Genomic DNA, 22500 nt, shown 5'->3' on the forward strand with positions numbered 1-22500 from the left:
TCTCCTTCTCTCCTTCCAACCATCACCCCCCCCCCCCCCATCCATCTTTATATTTCCCTCCATCTCTCCCCCTCTCTCCCTCCCACCCTGCCTCCCAACCAAATCTCTCTCTTCCCCATCGCTCTCTCCCTCACCACCCTCTCCCTCCGTCATCTCTCTCTCTCTCTCTCTCTCTCTCTCTCTCCCACCCTCCCTCGTACCCATACCGATCTCTTTCTCCTACCCCCACTCCCTCACTCCCTCCTAACCATCTCCCACCCATCTCACTCACCTCTGTCTCTCATATTTTATTTTATTTATTTATTATTTTTTATTTATCACCTTTGCCCCGAACTGACTTCAACACTTTGACGATCAGCAACAGACAGACACGTCGTGTGTGCGTTGGCAGCAGTTTTGAACTCGCCGTTGAAAAAACAAGATAGCGGTGAGTTACCTCCCATTGTTTCACATACGGGCACCTTCCTGGCAGCAACGCGCGATGAGAAGGGGGGTGGGGGGGTGGGGGGGGGGGGGTAGATAAGAAGCAGACTTGAGATAAACATGGCAGTTGCCACGTGATACAAGATTCCTCTAACCGCCCCCCCTCCCCTCTCTCCCGTCCTCCCAGCACCCCTCTCCTTCCGCCCCCCTTCCACAATTAATGGCGATGGTTTCTTGGAAGCATTGAAAGACATGGTATATTTGATATTTGATAGATGGGTTTGCGTCAATGTGGCTTTTGTGTGTACCAAATGGATACCAGCAGTCAGAACTACTCTTCAAAAACATCTGCAAAAAAATGTTTTGGATTCAGAGGTTCTGGTGAGCTTTCAACATCCCATTCTACCAAATGTTTACACTAGGTTTTTATTCGTGTATCTATCTTATTTATTTATTATTTATTTTACTTTTTATAAATAGTCCCCAATTTGTAAAAGGAAATCAATAATAATAATAATAATGATAATAGTAATAATAACGAAGCGCTCTTCTTTAACACTGTTCCTTTACGGAGAGGCACATGGCGCTTCACAAACTGAATATAACAATAAGGAAACAATCATTCTCAAGAAAATTCTAATAGCAATCACTTGATTGCGCTCCACAAATCATATGTTACAAAACAGATGCAACAGTCATAAAGAAAACGAGTCAACCACGAAGAAGCAATCACCATCCGCACTTGCATTATGAACAGCACACACACACACACACACACACACACACACACACACACACACACACACACACACACACGTGTTTTATACACTTTTACCGGAGCACCCCAGGGTACTGCTGTACAACGTATGTCAGTATGTCATGTCCCCTCTCATTGAAGTCTTTGGCCACCATTGTGCCTTTTTCGTGCTGACCACCTTGTTGTACTGCTGTGAAACATGGACGACGTATCGCCGTCACATTCAACAACTTGAGCAGTTTCACCAGAGATGCCTACGAAAGATCCTCGGCATGAAGTGGCAAGACAGGGTCTCCAACCTCCAGGTCCTAGAGAGGAACGGCCTGCCCAGCATCGAAAGCCTGCTGATCCAGTGCCACCTACGCTGGACAGGACACGTTGTCTGCATGACAGACAGCAGGATCCCGAAGATGCTCATGTGTGGCCTACTGAAGGAAGGCCACCGCGAACTTGGAAGACCCTACAAGCGTTTCAAGTACACCTTGAAGACAAACCTCAAAGCCTGTGACACATACATCACTTCCTGGGAAACTGGTGCCCTTAATCTCTCTCGCTGGAGGATGCTGTGCTCTAGTGGCATAAAGAAGTTTAAAAAAAAGAGAACGCTGGCCATTAAGGAGAAGCGTGAGCGAGGGAAGCAGGGCTCAACTTCTGGAGACGTTTTCGCTTGCAACACCTGTGGGAAGTGCTGCGCATCCAGAATCGGCCTCTTCTCCCATATGAGGACACACACCGACAGATAAGCCTGCCTGCCTACTTATCCGTCAGTCCGACGGGAGACTCCATATACCGGTGCACCCCAGGGTACTGCTGTACAACGCATGTCAGTATGTCATGTCCTCTCTCATTGAAGTCTTTGGCCACCATTGTGCCTTTTTTTCTTTTCTTTTTGTCTGTTTCTTTTTTGTGTATGAATTAAAGGATGCAGGACATGAAACACGCAAAAAGGAGCCCTTTTTTTTCTTTCTGAAGTTATTGGTTTGTCTAGTTTGAGTTTTTGTGACTGCCGAAAAGTTTCGGTTGTTGAAAATCGTAATATTCAACAACTGATTTTAGTCCCCTGGAGCCAAGTGCATTGCTCCGACGGAAGAGCCTAGTATGGTCGTAACACGCTACTAACTGTGTGTAGTATGGAACTGACCAATGGCCTAGTTCGGTCAACGTAGGCATTTAGTCACGTGTAACTGTCAAAAAGTTAGAACCAAGCAATGGTTTTCTAAATGCTCTTATTTCAGAAATAAGAACCACTCAGAATTTCAAAGATGAAGGCGACCTCAGACATCGTACAGATTTGCTTCATGAAATTAGCCAAAGAAACAGAACTAAACACCAACACAAGATGTTTGAATGGGAGGCTGTTCGCGAGGGAAACGAAAGAACGAGACAAAAAAACATGATGAAAAGACACACAGAAAGACAGAAAGTAAGAAAGAAGGAATGGGGAAGGGAGAAAAAGAGAAAAAACAAGAGAAGCAAGGCCTTCAAGACTCACTTGTGACACACGCTGGATCCAGTAAAGAAATCACATGGGGGTGGGGGGGGGGGGGAATGAGGGGGGGGGGGGTTAAAAAAAGAACGTTAAACTGAATTGGTCTTGTATTAATAAGCTTGGTATCATAAAAAAAATAAACAAAGAAAGAAACAACAAACATCAGGCCTGCTACGGGGATTAAACCAAGGATGATCTGTTCAAACTGGTGCAACAGCCGAGTGGTTTAAGCGTTGGACTTTCAATCTGAGGGTCCCGGGTTCGAATCACGGTAACGGTGCCAGGTGGGTAAAGGGTGGAGATTTGTCCGATCTCCCAGGCCAACCTATATGCAGACCTGTTAGTGCCTGAACCCCCTTCGTGTGTATACGCACGCAGAAGATCAAATACACGCGTTAAAGATCCTGTAACCCATGTCAGTGTTCGGTGGGTTATGGAGACCGAAAATACCCAGCATGCATGAACCACGACAGTTATCGGCAAGTCGATGTTGGTCGTATAACAGAAAGAAGAAGAAGAAGAAGAAACAAGTATCTATAGTCTTATCCCCAACGCTACGCCACATCTGACGTCACTAGTCGACCAAATCTAACATCTAATGCTATGGGTCTTTTTAACGCAATAAAATATAATTGTATTTGAGGTAATAACACCATTCAAATCATGTTTTCTTGACATATCTCGATTAATTAAGAATTTCTTTTCATTCGGCCGTAAAGGAGACGTTGACATCGCCTCAGGCACACTGCGACATGTATAGATCTGCACAAACCAGTCCGACAACAGGCTGACCGAAACTGAAAGAAACCCTTCGATCCATTTTTCTTTAATGTTCATTCCAGTTAATTAAGTATCCACTTTAGAAAATTTATATGCAGTAAACACGACGATGCCACACATATAGTGACACACATAGTCAAGCACACCACACTCAAAGGAGTGGACCTTGTCACAACGAAACTTACTGCTGAGGGAAGATGTGAGTTTTGATATCAGATTTGAAAGAAGTGTGGGAGTCAGAATGGTTATCAAGGAGTCCGTTCCACGTTTTCAGCGATTGAAACGAAAATGACATGTGTCCGTAGGTCTTACTTCTGACGTGAGGTATTCTGAGAAGTCAAGTATCAGAAGAAGAACAGGGTTGGCAACTCGAAGTATAGATAATATGGAGGAGTTTAGAAAGATACTTTTGGGTCAGACTCGCTGATTGTAAGAAAAAAGTCAGTGGATTGCTTAAGGTGTATTGATCAGAAACAGGCAACAAGTGGAGAGACGGAAGGAGAGGAGAAATATGGAGATACAAAGGCTCAACTCTGAATGAAAGTGTGTGTGAGAGAAAGCGTGGGGTTGTAAAACAACAAAACAGCGTGGGCTGACAGCCGCTTTCCTCGCAGTACTGTGACAGTGTTTTTTTCTTCATTTCATTCCTTGACTGGGTAGGGGAGTATACAAAATTGTTTATAGACATAACCTTGTAAAACAACCTCAGCTGATTGTATCGCCATCGCATAAAATCATTTTGTTTTAGTGCTCCTAAAATCAATACACCTTGTACACTATGCCGCCTCACAGAATCTACTTTTAATTCATCCCACCTGTTGTAGAATCTACCTTTAATCCTTCCCACCCCACCTGTTGTAGGATCTACCTTTAATCCATCCCACTTGTAGAATCTACCTTTAATCCATCCCACCTGTTGTTGCCGATGGTGTTCGTTCCATGATATTCGAAACAAAGCTCTTAAAGACTGCTTCCACAGTCATAACACACACCAGGTATGTCAGCTCTGAGCCGTGACGATCTCTATGCCCTGACGAAGCCTGTAGGTGTGGGGCTTATGGTCAGCCTAACTGTCTCACACGCCGTAACAGAGCCTCTGTAAAGACAACAGAGCATCTGCCGGTTCGGAGACATATGACCCTCTGAGCTACCATGCTGAACGTGGACAGCTGTGGATTAGAGATCTTGGCTGTTATCTGATAGACTCGGTGTATATGTCAGTTGGACAGTTTATACGGGCCCACAGTTCGCTTTAACCCCCTCGCCTGACTGTTACTATTCATATAGTTTTGGACATTTGTCGAGCCACAATAGTCTGACTATTAACCTTTACTTATTTTGAAAAGTTTTGCAGGCCCGCATTTCCCTATGACAGTCTGTCATGACTGAACAGGTTTAAAATATTTTGGAAAAGAGTTGGGTCCAAATGAATACGATGTCTTTGGTTTGTTTTTAATTAAAAAAAAACCACACTAAAACTTCTTCACAATTTTTTCTCATCTTTTGTCATATCGTCTTCTTTTTTTTTCGTATCGTTTCGTGGGGAATGTTTGAGTATCTTTTACGTTATCAGAGAATCAAACCTGTGCTCATTTTGCAAAGTTACTTCTTCATTTTCAGCATGACTTCCTGAAAACAAACATGACAGACATTTCTTATAAGAAAAGAAAAAAGAAAAAGAAAAAAGAAAAGAAAAAAAGAGGCGGTCGTATTTTGTTGTTCTCCGCGTAAACATCCAGTCAGTGACATGGTTAGTGTTCTTACTTTTCAAATGACTGTAATCTATCAGTAACTGATTTATTTTTAATTCTGAACTTTTTTATTCTAAATTTGATTCAGCCTGAGCCTGGACTATTGTTCCTCTTAGTACTAAGTGAACCTTGACATGTTTGAGGTTAAATCCAAGCTGTGCAAGCAGAGATAAAACTACCGGCATTAATATTATTTTCTCGTGTGACTTGTGAGGGACAGTTTCTCCCGCAAGAATTTAAAGTAATGATTGCAAATACGTTACCCGATACATACTGATGCATAGTGTATTGTTTGAATGTTTGTGTACGTGTGTGTGTGTGTGTGTGTGTGTGTGCGTGTGTGCGTGTGTGTGTGTGTGTTATGAGTATGTATGTGTGCGTGTATGTACGCACGCGCGTGTGTGTGTGTGTATGTGTGCTTGTGTGTTTGTGTGTACGTGTGTGTGTGTGTGTGTGTGTGTGTGTGCGTGTGTTTGTGTGTGCATGTGTGTGTGTTAGTTGATTGGTCGGTCATATTAATGTGTGTGTGCGCGCGCGCGCGCGCGCGCGTGTGTGTGTGTGTGCGTGTGTGTTAGTTTGTGTGCGTGTGTGAGTGTCTGCCTGTGTGTGTGTGTGTGTGTCTGTCTGTCTGTCTGAGTGCCTGTGTGTGTCTGTGTGTGCTTATCATCCTCTCTCTCTCCCCTTTGCTCCACTTGTCTCTGTCTCTCGCTCTCTGGCTCGCACTCACGTTCTGTCTCTTTCTGCCTGTCTCATGTTGACTCAATGTGCCAGGCTTTGGTGTTAACACACACACACACACACACACACACACACACACACACACACACACACACACATGCAAAGATTTGAACCATCGGACCCACCTGTCTGCTGACGAGGACCCTCCCAGAGGTTGCGGAAGGGCTGACGTACCACAGAGACAGGCAGTAATTGTTAGATCTCGACAACAGCCCCGACACCATCACCGCCTGGGCCGGATTATTGGAGGCAGAGTCCTTCGACACCGACATATAATGACCTTCACCTGACAACAGAATGTTACCCCCCACCCCCACCCCAAACGGAGGTGAATAGATGTATAAGCAAACGAACTAATGAAATGATTAAAAGATATAAAAACAAATGAACTAATGAAATGATTAATAGATATATAGACAAATAAACTAATGAAATGATTAATAGATATATAAACAAATGAACTAATGAAATGATTTATAGATATATAAACAAATGAACTAATGAAATGATTAAAAGATACGACTCAAGAATGTTTTAATCCTTTGACTCCTGTTGAAGTATAGAGGATAATTATAAAGTAACAACACTGGAATTATGCACCAAAAAATGAAATACAAACAACAAATAAAACAATGAAATTGGTGACAAAAACAGAAAATCTAGTGGTCAGATCATATTTGTAATATTTCCTTGTGTGTGTGTGTGTGTGTGTGTGTGTGTGTGTGTGTGTGTTGAATTTCACCAATTTCAAACCACACTCTTATGCCCGCTTTCAACAAATTGTAATGCATTGAAAACGGATTTTGGATTCAAATATTTCTTTGGAAAGAGCACATCCCAAAGATCTTTAATTAAAATTCGGGCATTCCAAAATGAATTGAGACTCGTTGCTAATCACATCCATATTACAGTTTACAGCATATTACAGCTTCGGGTTATAAAAAAAAAAAAAAAGAAAAAAAAAAGAAGAAGAAAGTCCTGACAGCAGATTCGAACCCCGCGTGTTCGGGTGAGAAGAAACTGTCTTACCCAATACACTATCGTGGCTCCTTAACTGACGTTCAAAAATTTAACATTTAAACATGCTTTTTTAAAAGGCGATAAATCGATTGTGGTATTCGCAGTGAGAACGCTGTTTAAATCATATTTTTTCTGGTGTATCTTGGGCATTCATAAAATCTTTAAGGGCAATTAAAAAGTCCGCGGTAAAGGAGACGTGGCTATCGCCGCAACCACACTGCAACATTTAGCCGTTTTCTCTGGATCTAGATTGATGTACAAGTTTAGTTACACCCGCCGGGAATGTACGACACGGTCGATTCAATTTCTCTTTTATGTTCATTCTAGTTTTACAATTTTAAAGTTGATATGAAAATTGAGTATTTTGTTAGACTAATAACATGTAGAGCCAAGTACAAGTACTTCTGAACGTCGTATGAAGTGAAAAGGACTTCATTTTGAGAAGTCAAGACTGGATATTTTTACGTTTCATCAAGGGTATTATCTCTCATGGTTTATTATTTTTAATTGTGAATTCCAACTGATTTTGTTGACATTTTTATGGCAGTTTGGGGCATAATCCAGTAAGTGATGAGACGTTCAAAAATCTTTCTCTGAATAAATATTTAACGGTCTCCTTCTCCAACTTTCCATCACATGTTATCGTGTGTTGTTGATTGAATATAGGATTGAACGGGCAGGTCAACAACTTGAAACAAAATGGCGACCTTCGCGTTCGCGAGGAATATGAGCACGCACTTTGAATATGTATAAATATGTGTACGCAACTGAATTTTACCAATGACTTTCAGGGCTCAGCCAATAGATCTATAAAGTCCACTCGTGGTATTGATTTTTGTATTTTCCGAAAAAGACCACTTGTGCGACTGAACATAGTGAAAGCCCTGTTCACTGAGAGTAAAACACACAGGCCTTTTTATGTATTGAGTATAATTTCAGAATGTAATGTTTAAGATGAGAAAGATCAGTTTAAAGCAAATTATCCCCCGTAGCATTGATTACAGATTAATTTCCCTTTTTTTACTATCTGCACCAAAGACATGCACCAGAAATATAACTTCCATGCTTAGCAAAAGAAGTTCCTGTTTGAACAAAAAATGATGAAAATGACTGCTCTTGATGCTGTGTCAGAATATCAGATCAAGGTGCCAAGTTTAGAGAATTTAAAAAAAATATAAATATAACAGTAAATTCAGTTTGCATATAGTTTGGTGTCTTTTTAAAAATAATTTTTGTGCCCATCCCAGCGGTTCAATATTGTTTTAAACAAGATGACTGGAAAGAACTGAATTTTTCCGTTTTTTATTCCAAATTTGGTGTCAACTGACAAAGTATTTGCAGAGAAAATGCCAATGTTAAAGTTTACCACGGACACACACACACACACACACACAGACAACCGAACACCGGGTTGAAACATAGACTCACTTTGTTTACTTACAAGTGTGTCAAAAAGAAGAGAAAAGAGACACCCTAGTATCCACCCGAATGTCTCATTCTATCACGCCTAAACTAGGTCACACCCCCCCACCCCACCCCCCACCGACCCCCAACCCCAGCCACCTCTTACCCACCCACCACCGTTTCCGCTCCCCCCCCCCCCCCCCCCCGGACCCCCGCCCTCCCTCCACACTACTCTACGTCTCATAACCACAGACGGAACAGATTGCATCGTCTTTCCACAACACTGCACGGGGCGCCAGTTTTTTTTTTTTGTTTTTTTGTTTTTTTTTATGACACACACAAGACGTCGGCTCGTCATTTTTTGTGACCCACGTCACTGATGAATCAATATTCACAGACCTATTCAATAATACATTCAAAGAGCTGGCGGTATTCGCTCCCTTTCCCCCCCACCCTATGTCGCCACACGGATCATGCACGCTGTTGATGATGGCAGGGAGGGGGGGGGGGGGGTTCAGGAGACGAATGGTTTCTTGGCCTTGGCCTCTTGGGGTCTGGGGATTTACACAGACTGATGAAACAGTCGAGGAGGATTTGTTGTTTGTTTGTTTGTTTGTTTGTTTGTGGAACAAGCTCCCTGATAACCTCCGTCATTCTGATTCCCTCGCATCTTTTAAATCTCGTCTCAAAACTCACCTTTTCCCCTCAGCAATAAGTTCAATTGTGGCAGGTCCACAACTACATGCATGTATATGAATGTGTATTGTGTGTACGTGTGTTTATGTAAGTTTGTGCCTGCCTATGTGTGCGTATGTGTTAGGGTAGCTGTTAGATACACATGCATGTTAAAATGTATGTATGCAGTGTGTGTGTGTGTGTGCGTGCGTGTGTGTGTGCGCGTGCGTGCGTGCGTGTGTGTGTGTGTGTGTGTGTGTGTGGTCACATTTTGGTGTGTGTATGTAACATAGATATAATGTTTTATGTTATCAAAAGCGTTTTTGTAAAGCACCTAGAGCAGATTTCTGGATAGTGTGCTATATAAGTATCCATTATTATTATTATTATTATTATTTGTTTGTGTGTGTTCTCTCTCCAGTAGTTGCTATCTGGGGGGATCTCTCTCACCAGCCTGTTATCCACCAGCTGTCACTTCGTCTGGCTTTGTGTTGGTGTCTTTTTACATTTATGCCTCGCCCTGCATTCTCCCCGCTCTCGATCTATCCTCACCCCCCCCCCCCCCAAGCCCCCGCCCCCCCACCCGCCACCCTGCCCGCCGTACCTCCCCCAATCTCTCTGGTTTTTTTTTCTCTTTCTCTACCACTGTCTATTTAGCTAGCTATCTATCTCAGAGCACGCCAGTGATTATCTATCATCCTCGGAAATAAAGGATTTTGTCTCGACTTGTCTTCTGTCTGTCTGTCTGTCTGTCTGTCTCGCCTCCTCCCCTTGTAGTCCTTACAGAACCTTTCGTTATCTCTCCCCCCCTCCCCCGCCCCCTCTCTCTCCTTCCCCCCCTCTCTCTCTCTGTGTCTATCTGTCTGTCTGTCTGTCTCTCTCTTTTTCCCTGTCTGTCTGTCTCTCTTCTCCTCCCTTGTAGGCCTTACATAACCTTTTGTTACCTCTTCCTCTCTCTCTCTCTCTCTGTCTGTCTGTCTGTCTCCTTCTCCCCAACCTTTCTTTCTCTTTTTCTGCATCATCTTCCCATACTTGAACGACGATACCCTAGCCAGCTGCACGCGTTTGACTGTCTGCCTGCGCCTTTAGAATCTCCTGGAAACTGAGGTTAGTCAGGGTCCACTCTTGTCGCTCTTTTTCTGCCAGAGGCTTGGAACGTCTTGTTTTCTGGTCGGGTGCTCTGTCGACGTAGCAGTTACTGTGGATATGCTATTCGTTGTCGTTTTTTTTTTATGGTCAAATAAAAGATGCATTTGTACCCTCCCCCCCCCCCCATTCTCTGTCGGCCTGTCTGTCTGTCTCTCTCTTTCATGTGCAATTCTTTGTCTATGTGTGATCTTCACCATACTCCATTGCTTTGCGTTGCGTTAATTTCGATCAGTGCTTGCATGCAGATCGAACGGGCTTCTTACTCTGGTTCGGACTGTTTTGTGTGCCATCCTCTGTCTCTCTCTCTCTCTCTCTCTCACTTCTGTTTGTGTTAGCGCAAGCTCCAGCGTATGTCTGAGAATGCCTCCGTGTGTGTTTCAAAGGACGCGCGTGTGCTATGGGGGACATGCGGGCATGAGCGTGAGTGTGTGTTTGTGTGCGGGTGTGTAACGATAGCAATGAAATATGATAAATTTGTGAAAATTCTGGTTCAATGAGTTCAAGGCTTCCATTAAACTATCTGTCTCATTCGTCATTCTCTGTTGAAAAAATTGCCTAAATTTCAATCGATGTTTCTCACTTGATGCTATCTTTACGCATTTTTTCCAGTGATATACATTGTTTTGTATTTGAAAACAACGTGCGGTAATTGTTGGGTATCATTGAAGCCTCTGTTACTGAATTGTTTTGCAGTAAATCTAATTCTGTTGGATATATGAACTTCAACACTTCACCAAATATTCGATATTTTATCGCAGTGAAAGTAAGAATGTTCTGCATAATCAGTGACACTACAGTTTGAACTGCTTGATAATCTTGTGCTTTGAAGGTTATGAAACATTCCGACAGCGTGATTCTCAAAACGTGCTAATGTACTGAGGAAAGACGGCCATCCAAGACGTCGCAGCAATTTCTAAACTCTATCCTGCATCGTGTCGTGTTCTGTGCTGTGTAGCGCTGTACTGAGATGATGCTGTGTAGCATTGTGCTGTACTGTGTTGTTTTGTACTGTAGCCCACTGTACTCTGTTACACTGCAATGCATTTTATCGCATTTCATCGCGGTGTACTGTGCTGAATCATACGGCGACGTGTTGCGTTTGATGCATTGAGCTTTGTCGGAGCGTCCTTGATCAGAATGCATTACATTGCGCTGCACTGCATTACACAGTGTTCATTTGTATTTTTACTGTTACTGATTTTGTCATGAGAGACATTCCTCGGACGCAGTACTTCGCTACTATAATGCATCACACTTTTTTTTGTCCTTTTGAGATAATTCATTTACTTTAAAACACTAAATGATGCAAGCTTGAGAACCCACAACATCGTCTCCTGAAGATCAAAGACTGGCTAGAATACTGCAAGACAATATGACTGGCATGCAACGCTTCCGCAACACATTGTAACGCGTACATCGACTGAAGAACCGAAAGTTCAAAACAAGTCCAATAACGCAGGGACTCAATCCATTCGCCCTTGGATTGAAACCCAGTTCCACAGCGAAGTATCAGGAACAGGATACACAAGTCTGGCATCTAAGCAAGACTAATAGCACCTACCAGTCAGGTCAGTACAGCCGGAGGGCAAGATTGTGAAAATTAAATTCTACCAAGGATGTAGGAAACACAGACGTCCTGGCAAACTCACGGTGCCCTCTTACCTACTGTGTTAGGGATTTCCAGTCGCGAAAGTCTAATACCCTAGCTGCGAAGTGCTAGCATCCCAACTAAGTGGCCACGGGGGAGCAGGACGGAATGGGGCGAGGGAGAAGACTGGTGAGGACCTGTCGGGAGAGGGCGGGGTGGACAAGAGTGCTTTACAGTGTCAGCCGGAGAATAGACACGGTCAGAAGAGCTGATGAAGAGACCAAGTTTGTAAAACTGCTGCGAAACTTCACCAAACTTGTCAATGGAGTCTGAAAATACGGTTAGCAGAGCTTGGTTTCTTTCTTTTTTTCTTTTTTTTTTTTTAAACGAAAAGGCTCACTAGGGGCATGAGGCAGGGCATTGGCTGGGAGATTGAAACCCCATCTGTTTTGTTTATAAGCTTGTGTTTAGCATGTAATCATGTTGTTTACTAAGTTAAAACACTTTTTTGCCCTCGCGGAATTTTTATTTGGTCATTCAAAGAAACCAATAACACCATAATGAACTGAAACAAAGAATAAATGTCAAAGCTGGATGGTAATAATGTGCAAATCCCGTTGTTGGTGATTTCACAATCCCATACTGAAAAAAATAACACCTGTCGACGTGTTGCGAATGTTTTAGATTTCCATGAAGAATATCTGGTTGTACACGAGTTTAACAACTGAGATAGCGCTATATACTGGACTTCATTTTCATTCAAATCAACGATGCGATTATAAATCATAGAACAACCACAACAAACGAACCACAAAACATTCGCCACAAAATTCGGGGTTGTAAAGCACCAAACAAGACCCAACAAGACCCAATTATTAAAGATAGGAATAAACAAGACATTCAGAGGAAGGGGAATAAACTTTAATGAGGAACACACTAAAAACGTAAGGCGGAAGACGACAGCTGACTGACTGAGGACCATCCAACTGTCATGGAGAAAACGTTTCAAAAATAACGAAATATCCGGAAGCGCGTGAACCACACATTCTAATGACGTCATTGGGACGACAACCGCAGACGTTCGAGAAGACAAGAAATCGAAGGACGGAAGCGGAAGTAGTGGAAGACAAGATGGGGGGGAGGGCAGAGGATACGAAGAAGGAGGAGGAAGTCGAGAAGAAGAAGAAGAAGAAGAGGAAGAAGAAGAAGGCGGAGGAGGAGGAGAAAGAGAAGAAGAAGGAGGAGGAGGAGGAGAAGAAGAAGGAGGAGGAGGAGAAATCAAATCAAATCAAATCATGTTGTTTATAGCCCAGCCGACCACTAAGGCCATATCAGGGCTGAGAAGAAGAGGAAGAAGAAAAAGAAGAAGGGGAAGGAGGACGAGGAGGAGATGATATAGAAACTCATGATGAAGATGGTGAAAAATAGCCTGAGTACAAAGTAGCCTACCTATCTTCCAAGTCAAGACGGTTTTCAATTACCCGAATGTGTCGACCAGGCACAAGGTCCATCAATAATGTTCCTTTTTGTTGTTGTTGTTGTTGTTGTTGCTGTTTTGTCGCTGTTAATTTTGTTGCTTATGAAGTTCATTCAAAACAAAACAACAACAACAACAACAAAAAAAGGGGGGGGGGATAGAAAATTAAGATGGCGATGACCATGATCGTGATAATGGTGATGTATGACAAGAAACGATGTGGATATTCTTATAGCGCCTATTCGTGGTCAGAGACCAAGCTCTAAGCGCTTTACAAACACCAAGATATTCGTACAACATGCTACCTACTTTGGAAGAGCAGACTGGTGGCTGCCATTGGGCGCTTATCATTTTGTTTCTTGTGTCATTCAATCATAATTATTTCAGGCACGCACGCACGCGATGCAACAGTTTACATGCATAACCGTTTTGTTTATTTTACCCAACCATAAAGGCAGCCATACCCCGTTTTCGTGGGTGTGTATGCTGGGTATGCTCTTGTTTCCGTAAACCCACCGAACGCTGATTACATGGATTACAGGACCTTCAACGTGCCCATTTGATCTTCTACGTACGTACACACGTGAAGAGAGTTCTGGCACTAGGAAGTTCTGCACGTTACGTTGACCTGGGAGATCGGAAAAGTCTCCCTCCCTCCTTTAAGTCACTAGGTGAGACGGGATTCGAACTCTGGCGAGAATACAGCGCTCTAACCAGCGCACCTGTCATGTAGGTAATGACGAAAAGGGGGGGGGAAAAAAAAAAGAAAAAAAGAAGAAAAGGAATAGGATGGAGAGAAAATGAGTGTAGTACATTTGTATTTGCATTTCTTTTTATCACAATAGATTTCTCTGTGTGAAGTTCGGGCTGCTCTCCCCAGGGAGAGCGCGTCACTACAGTGACAGCGCCACCCATTTTTTTTTTTTTTTTTTTTTCCTGATTGCAGTTTTATTTGTTTTTCCTAGCTATCGAAGTGGATTTTTCTAAAGAATTTTGCCAGGAACAACTCTTGTTGCCGTGGGTTCTTTTACGTGCGCTAGGTGCATGCTGCACACAGGACCTCGGTTTATCGTCTCATGCGAATGACTAGCGTCCAGACCACCACTCAAGGTGTAGTGGAGGGGGAGAAAATATCGGCGGCTGAGCCGTGATTCGAACCAGCGCGCTCAGATTCTCTCGCTTCCTTCTTCGATGCGACAGATTTAATGATAATAATTATGATTTCATCACAAATATCATCATCAGGTTCCTGTATATATATATATATATATATATATATATATCACTATCATCAGTATAGTCACAAATACCATCATCAGGGCCCCATATGTTTTCTTTTAACATGATATATTAACTCACTCAGTACGGCCAGTCCTCTCTTCTCCTCTACACAGACCCTCGGATGTCCAGTGGGTGTCTGAATGACCCAACCTTTAGCTTCCGTCGTCAGAATTGTGGTATTCGATGTCAACATTCACGTCTTCAGTATAAGAGCCTTCCGCTTGCAATATTTTGATGATGGTAATTGGGGTGAAACGCTGTTAATGTCGTCTCTTTCGCCGTTCGTATGGAAAGAGTTAATTTAGATGTGCGTTGTGAGGGAAGGAAGGGTACGCCAGCTGCTGATTCGTTTTTCGGTTTTATTTGTTGATGAGCATTTGTGTGCGTAAATGTTAGAATTATCTTACTGAATATTTCTTTTTCAAAATGATTGAAACGTACACACAGTCTCACACACGTACGTGTGTTGTGTGTGTGTGTGTGTGTGTGTGTGTGTGTGTGTGTGTGTGTGTGTGTGTGTGTGTGTGTGTGTGTGTGTGCGCGCGCGCGCGCGCGCGCTGTATGTCGTGTGTTTTGTGTATGTGTGTGTTCATGTGTTTTTTTTTTCTGGTGTGTGTGTGTGTGTGTGTGTGTGTGTGTGTGTGTGTGTGTGTGTTTTTTGTTTGTTTGGTTTTTGTTGTTGTTTTTTGTGTGTGTGTGTCAGTGTTTGTGTCTTTGTCTATGTCTGTGTGTGTATCTGTGCGCGTGTGTCAGATCAGTTTACCTACTCTTCCAGCCAACATTCTTATATTAATATCTTCGTTCGCGATTGTTTGTTTGTTTTCTTCATTCTTCTGTAGCTGTCACAAGTATTCTGCGGTCATGAAAGTTTGTCATAACTATGAATTTTTCAGCATCGTACAGAAAGTGCACACATGTTGTGGCGTCTTCATTTCCTGCAGTTGTGCATATTGATCAATCTGTGTTTTGCACTTAACTCACTCAGTACGGCTAGTCCTCTCTTCTCCTCTACACAGACCCCTCGGATGTCCAGTGGGTGTCTGAATGACCCAACCTTTAGCCTCCGTCGTCAGAATTGTGGTATTCTTTGTCAACATTCACGTCTTATGTATAAGAACCTTCCGCTTGCAATATTTTGATGATGGTAACTGGGGTGAAACGCTGTTAACGTCGTCTCTTTCGCCGTTCGTATGGAGAGAGTTAAACGTCTCCATCACAATGGAAGCTGTATCTTTGTTCATGCTGCGAACATATACATATATACATATATATATGTCTGTCTCTGTCATTGTCTTTCTCTCCATGTCTGTCTCTGTCTGTCTGTCTGTGTCTGTCTCTGTCTGTAGTTGTCCACCAACCTTTTCTGCTTTCTGAGCAAAGTTGTACCAGCTGTTGTAGGGCTTAGTCGTTTCTCACCACAAACATCCAATGGAGTCTGCTTTTACACAAGAATCTGCGGAATACTCCTTAATCCTGCTAGAAACAAACATGTAAAAAAAAAAGAAAAAGAAAAAAAAAGAAACTGATCTTGAGTGATCAACAATACTAAATCCTTAATAATCGAATCGGTTTGTTATCAGAAGGCCTAATCTCACCTCGCAGCAAGAGAAATAACGTGTTTTTTTTTTTTTCAAAGTTCTGCTAATAAATCACAAACAATAACAATCACCAGTTTGATCATGCTTGGCAATGGACCCTTGACCTAGCAGCGAAGAAAGTAACTTCACTTGAGCGAATTCATGATGAAAGTGGTTGCGGGAAACGCTTGGTAATCATACAGCCAGGATACAAAATGACCGGAAACAAGAAGGTCACGTTTGCGGAGTTTCAGATTTCCGGATTGTTTAGTCATGTGTGGGCCTAGATCCCTTATGAACGGGTATGTGAACATTACTTTTAAACAAACAAACAAAATCAAATAACTATGCATGTGAACGTCAAAATACTCAAACAAAAATGTAAATTAAACAGCAAAAATATGGTTCAGTGTATAGAGCAATTTCGTTTGCAGAGAAACAAAGTAAACGGAAAAGGGGGGGGGGGAACAAAAAAGACAATAAGTGGGTGTGGCGAGGGGTGTTACGGGGTGGGGTGGGTGGGTGGGTGTGTGTGTGTGTGGCGTCAATGAGACTGATTGATTGATATGTCTACCACGTTTAATTATAAAGCGAAGAGATGCCAGGGAGTGGACGGACGCGCCAGTGAATTTGTTTTCGGCCATGGCTCCCGTTCTGTGGCTGACCTGTCTGTCCTTATCGATCGACGTCACGACATCTCTTCTTCTTCTTCTTCTTCAAACAAACCTAGATGGCGTATCTGGGGCTAGAATCTCTATATTTCTGGCCATTGTCCCCCCCCCGACCCCCCCCCCCCCCCACACACACACACACACATATATATATATATATATATATATATATATATATATACATGAAGTGATGGCCTAGAGATAAAGCGCCCGCCTAGGAAGCGAGCGAATCTGAGCGCGCTGGTTCGAATATGACTAATTGACTGCCATTAAAAAGAAAAAAGAGAAGAAGAAGAAGAAAAAAAAAAAAGACACAAGAAAGCATGTTGACTCAGAGAGATGCTACTTAGCTGTCAATCTGAATTTAAAAAAAAAAAGAAGCATTCATTATGATTTTCATAAAATTTAATATGGATAGGTGGGTTTGTTTTTACTCGTGAATAATGAACGAAATGTGGAGTGTTGGCCTAGAGGTAACGCGTCCGCCTAGGAAGCGAGAGAATCGCAGCGCGCTGGTTCGAATCACGGCTCAGCCGCCGATATTTTCTCCCCCTCCACTAGACCTTGAGTGGTGGTCTGGACGCTAGTCATTCGGATGAGACGGTAAACCGTGGTCCCGTGTGGAGCATGCACTTAGCGCACGTAAAAGAACCCACGACAGCAAAGGGGTTGTTCCTGGCAAAATTCTGTAGAATAAAACAGCACGCAGGAAAAAAAATATATATATATTGGGTGGCGCTATTGTGTAGAGACGCGCTCTCCCTGGGGAGAGCAGCCCGAATTTCACACAGAGAAATGCGTTGTGATAAAAAGAAATACAAATACAAACAAATACAAATAGAGAGAGGGGGGAGAGAGAGAGAGAGAGAGAGAGAGAGAGAGAGAGAGAAACAAAAACATCAATCTGTCACTTATTCTAAATTTTCGGAATAGTCTCGTTCCTTCTTCAGGGGATAAGTTATTTACATGTAACCATATGTTTAATGTCTGTATGCTCACTTTGTGCTGCCGATACCATGTGAAATTTCACTTCTCCTGTTCGTGTGGGCCAGATGGCCTGAAATATTTGACTGTATTTAAAAGTCCTGGTTTAGTTATATCTATACGGACATATCTAATACACACACACACACACACACACACACACACACACACACACACACACACACACACACACACACACACACAGCAACCAGCAACTGAGAAAACAAAGAGGCGTTAACTGCTGTTGACTGCTGTCTGCTGTGTAAGCAACGTTGACGGCAGTCGCCTCTGGTGTGTCAATAACGCTTCAAAAACTGGAACACAATAAATAAAGAGTTGTTCCTGGCAAAATTCTGTAGAAAAATCCACTTCGATAAGGGGGAAAAAAAAGAGTCGCGCTGAAGTGTACCGACGCGCTCTTCCTGGGAAGAGCAACCGGAATTTCACACAGAGAAATCTATTGTGATAAAAAGAAATACAAAATACAAAATATAAATGACCAACCAATAGTAAATGTGTCAGGTAAAATGTTAAGCGATAAACTGCCTTCATATGACGTTGCTTTACGAATACTATTCATAACCATTCACAGTGGTAGGTTTTGTTTTCTTTCTGTGGTTAAATGCTTCGGCGATAAACTTGACAAGTGAATTAATTATAGTCTGTTTTTTTATGATGAAATTATACTTACTACGTTCTCTCTTATCGTGTCATATTGAAGAAAAAGGTAACATGAGGAGCGTAAAATAATATAACCAAGTTTCAACAAAAAACAACAAGGAGTTTCATCTCCCGAGCACAGGGGACATGTAGAGCTTGCAGAAATGTGTGTATCGAACCATTTTCTATTTGAATAAATCATGCGGTTCTTCTTCTAAATCTTGCAAAATCTTACAAAATTTTCCCTGTATCGTCTATATATTACTTCATTTACATAATTCTATGGTTGGCATACGTCCATAGATGAGTAGCACCACATCACATGCATTTTCCGTTATCTGCTATATCTGCATGTCAGTTTTTTATATAGTATAATCAATATGGCAATGTTTCAATGCTGAAGCAAAGTGCTATTTCCTTTCTTGGGTAACCCGAACCATTCCAATGCCCTTCTCATTCTACTTTTTTTTTCGCTGTCCCATCATCTGCACCGTTTCAGTGGCATTACTCCCACGCCGCTCATTTAGATTCCCCCATACACGGCCACACCCGGGTTCGTCCGTCACGGTTCCTGGGTCTTTCTACATTTTCTTAATCTCACATACCCACTTTCAATGTTCCATTTTATCTTGTCTCATAAACATTTTCATAAGCTTGTATATCAGTCTGTTTTATATATCTCTTTACTGTAATTAACAAAGTCTCCAATTGTTTGCTACCATAGGTCAGGACAGTTACTATTTGGGCATCGAACAGTTCCAAAATTAATAGGCGTCAATGGAATTCAGTCTTCTCATTGTACAAAGAATTTCACTGCTTTTTTTTAAATAGTTTTTTGGCTACTTCTAATCAGCACAGAGAGAGAGAGAGAGAGAGAGAGACAGAGAGACAGAGACAGAGACAGACAGACATACAGGCAGACAGAGAGATAGAGAGAGATAGACAGAAAGAGAAAAACAATGACAGAGACAGACATATATATGTATATATATGTATAGGTTCGCAGCATCAACAAGGATACAGCTTCCATGTCATGGAGACGTTTAAGTGCAAAACACAGATTAATCAATACACACACACACATACACACACACACACACACACACACACACACACACACACACACACACACACACACACACACACACACACACACAGGGAGAGAAAGAGAGAGGAAGAGGGACACCGATACATAAACACACACACACACAAATATTTATATATACTATATATATATATATATATATATATATATATATATGTATGTATATACATATATATATATATATGCGTGTGTGTGTGTGTGTGTGTGTGTGTGTGTGTGTGTGTATGTGTGTGTGTGTGTGTGTGTGTATGTAAAAATTGACAGGCTCTTCTGGTGTCTCTGTCATCCCAGCAGGAGGAGAGGATACAAGCTCACTGATCTTGACAACATGCAAACCAGCAGAGGAAAAACAACACCAAAAAACAACAAACAAGGAAACAGACAAACAAAAATTAATGTTCGCAGTACGAACAAGGCCACAGTTTCCACGTCATGGAGATGTTAGAGTGCAAAACGTGGATCCATCAACACACACACACACACACACACATGCGCGCACACACACACACACACACACACATGCGCGCACACATGCGCGCGCACACACACACACACACATGCGCGCGCCCACACACACACACACACACACACACACACACACACACACACACACACACAAACACACACATGCGCACACACACACACAGACATATACAGACACACAGACATAGAGATAGACACACAGACACACACACGCGCGCGCGCGCACACACACACACACACACACACACACACACACACACACACACAGATATATATATAGAGAGAGAGAGAGAGAGAGAGAGTATGTATATAGAGAGACAGAGAGAGAAAGAAACGAGGCAAGACATTTTTCTTTATTTCCTAGGATACTATATTTTATAAGCACTGGTCTGCTTTTGGATAGACAGAAAGACAGACGGACGGACAGATAGATAATATTATAGATGCTGAGAGAGAGAGAGAGAGAGAGAGAGAGAGAGAGAGAGAGAGAGAGAGAGAGAGAGAGAGAGAGAGAGAGACAGTGATAAACAGAAAGAGAAAAAGACAAAGATTATAGAGAGAAAACCGAAGCAAAATTAAAACAAACAAAAGAGATACAGAGAGTTATGAACCGATGAAAAATGAAACGAAAATGTATCTAATCGGGGAAATGAAATAAACTATTATCATAATAGACCTATTTTTTATGTTCTTTTTTTTCATATCAGTGTTGTTTGCATACCATGACATTCGAGGAAAATCGTGCATTTTGTAGAGTAGATGCAAATCCTTCAATTACTCGATGCATTACAGTTGCGTTATTATTGTATTACAACGTGTATGTCAGTGGAGAATATCGAGTGTAATATAGTCTTGATATTTCCGTGTAGAAGATTTCAGCAGGAGTACAGCTCTAAGAACACGTTTATGGATTTTAATCAATGGTTTTAGAGAGTACTGGCCCTGCAAAGGTCAAACAGATTGAATGCATTATCATAGAAGACTGAATATAATGGGCATGAAAATCAATTTAAAAAAAAGTCTTCGTCCATAATTACAAGATCCAGCAGTTAGGGAGTTAGAGAGAGAGACAGAGACAGAGAGACACAGATAGAGAGACAGAGAGAGAGAGTGACAGACACACACACACACACACAGAGACATAGAGAGAGACAGAGACAGAGACAGAGAGACACAGATAGAGAGACAGAGAGAGAGTGACAGAGACACACACAGAGAGAGACAGAGACATAGAGAGAGAGAGACAGAGACACACAGAGAGAGACAGATACGCAGAGAGAGTGACAGAGACAGAGAGACAGAGACAGAGATATAGAGAAACAGAAAGAGAGAGACAGACAGACACAGTAACAATCCCTGCCACCACCACCCCCCCCCCCCCTACCCCCACGCCCACCCCCATCAGCCCCCCAGCCCACCCCTTCTCCACAACACGAACCACAAAAGCAGCCCAAATCAGCCAAACTGGTATCAATCCACTGTAGTCCCCCCTCCCCATCCATTTCCACTGTCAGCGACTGTCTTTTGGGAGGGGGGGGGGGGATAAAGAGATCAAGCTCCTTCTACTCCTCTCCCTGTTGCCCCAAAAGCATTGACATGAAATTAAAGACGTAAATTTCATTTAATTTTAATCGGATGTCCCAACGATACTGATTCAATTTTCGCCGGATTAACCGAAGGAACATTTTTTTTTTTGAAACTCTTTCCATACGAACGGCGAAAGAGACGACGTTAACAGCGTTTCACCCCAATTACCATCATCAAAATATTGCAAGCGGAAGGTTCTTATACATAAGACGTGAATGTTGACAAAGAATACCACAATTCTGACGACGGAAGCTAAAGGTTGGGTCATTCAGACACCCACTGGACATCCGAGGGGTCTGTGTAGAGGAGAAGAGAGGACTGGCCGTACTGAGTGAGTTAAATTCGATGGCAATCATTTGTGATATCAGCGGTAAAAAAACAAAAAACAAACAAAAACAATCCTGAATGTATGGGTTGTTGAAGGTAGTGTGGGATGAGTGTATGTGAAGTGGAATACATTGGAGAGTTAATGAACGGATCTCGGAGAGATCAGAGGTATTTTTGTTTCATTTAATGAGAACAGATTGAAGTTTGTTCCACAAGTGCCACCACGTAGCGTGTCAGGTAGTATTAGACAAAGGTGATAGAACTATAACGATTAGTTAGAATTATTTGGTGAACAGGGGTTGAAAGGTGGAGTGAGGGAGGGGTGTGTCGGTGGGCAAACAATATAATACAATACAATACATCTTTATCAATCCACATACACACACACACACACACACACACACACACACACACACACACACACAGAGAGAGGGAGATAGATAGATAGATAGATAGAGAGAGATAGAGAGAGAGAGAGAGATAGATAAATAAATGAATAAATGAATGAATAAATTAAGGAATGAATAGATAAATAAATAAATAAATAAATAAATAAATAATTAAAGGAATGAAT

The 22500-nt window shown here is 42.2% G+C and overlaps 1 protein-coding gene across 1 annotated transcript in view; it reads right to left on the reverse strand.

The window, feature by feature from the left end:
* Window positions 1-22500, reverse strand: part of LOC143282052 (uncharacterized) — an 870172-nt gene that overhangs the window by 733355 nt on the left and 114317 nt on the right. Inside the window, exon 3 of the mRNA XM_076587494.1 lies at window positions 6064-6224. The gene's annotated coding sequence lies outside the window, so the exon portion shown is untranslated. The remainder of the gene's footprint in view (window positions 1-6063; window positions 6225-22500) is intronic.

This window comes from Babylonia areolata, chromosome 5 (genome assembly GCF_041734735.1).
Source record: "Babylonia areolata isolate BAREFJ2019XMU chromosome 5, ASM4173473v1, whole genome shotgun sequence".
NCBI classification, from domain to species: Eukaryota; Metazoa; Mollusca; class Gastropoda; order Neogastropoda; family Buccinidae; genus Babylonia; species Babylonia areolata.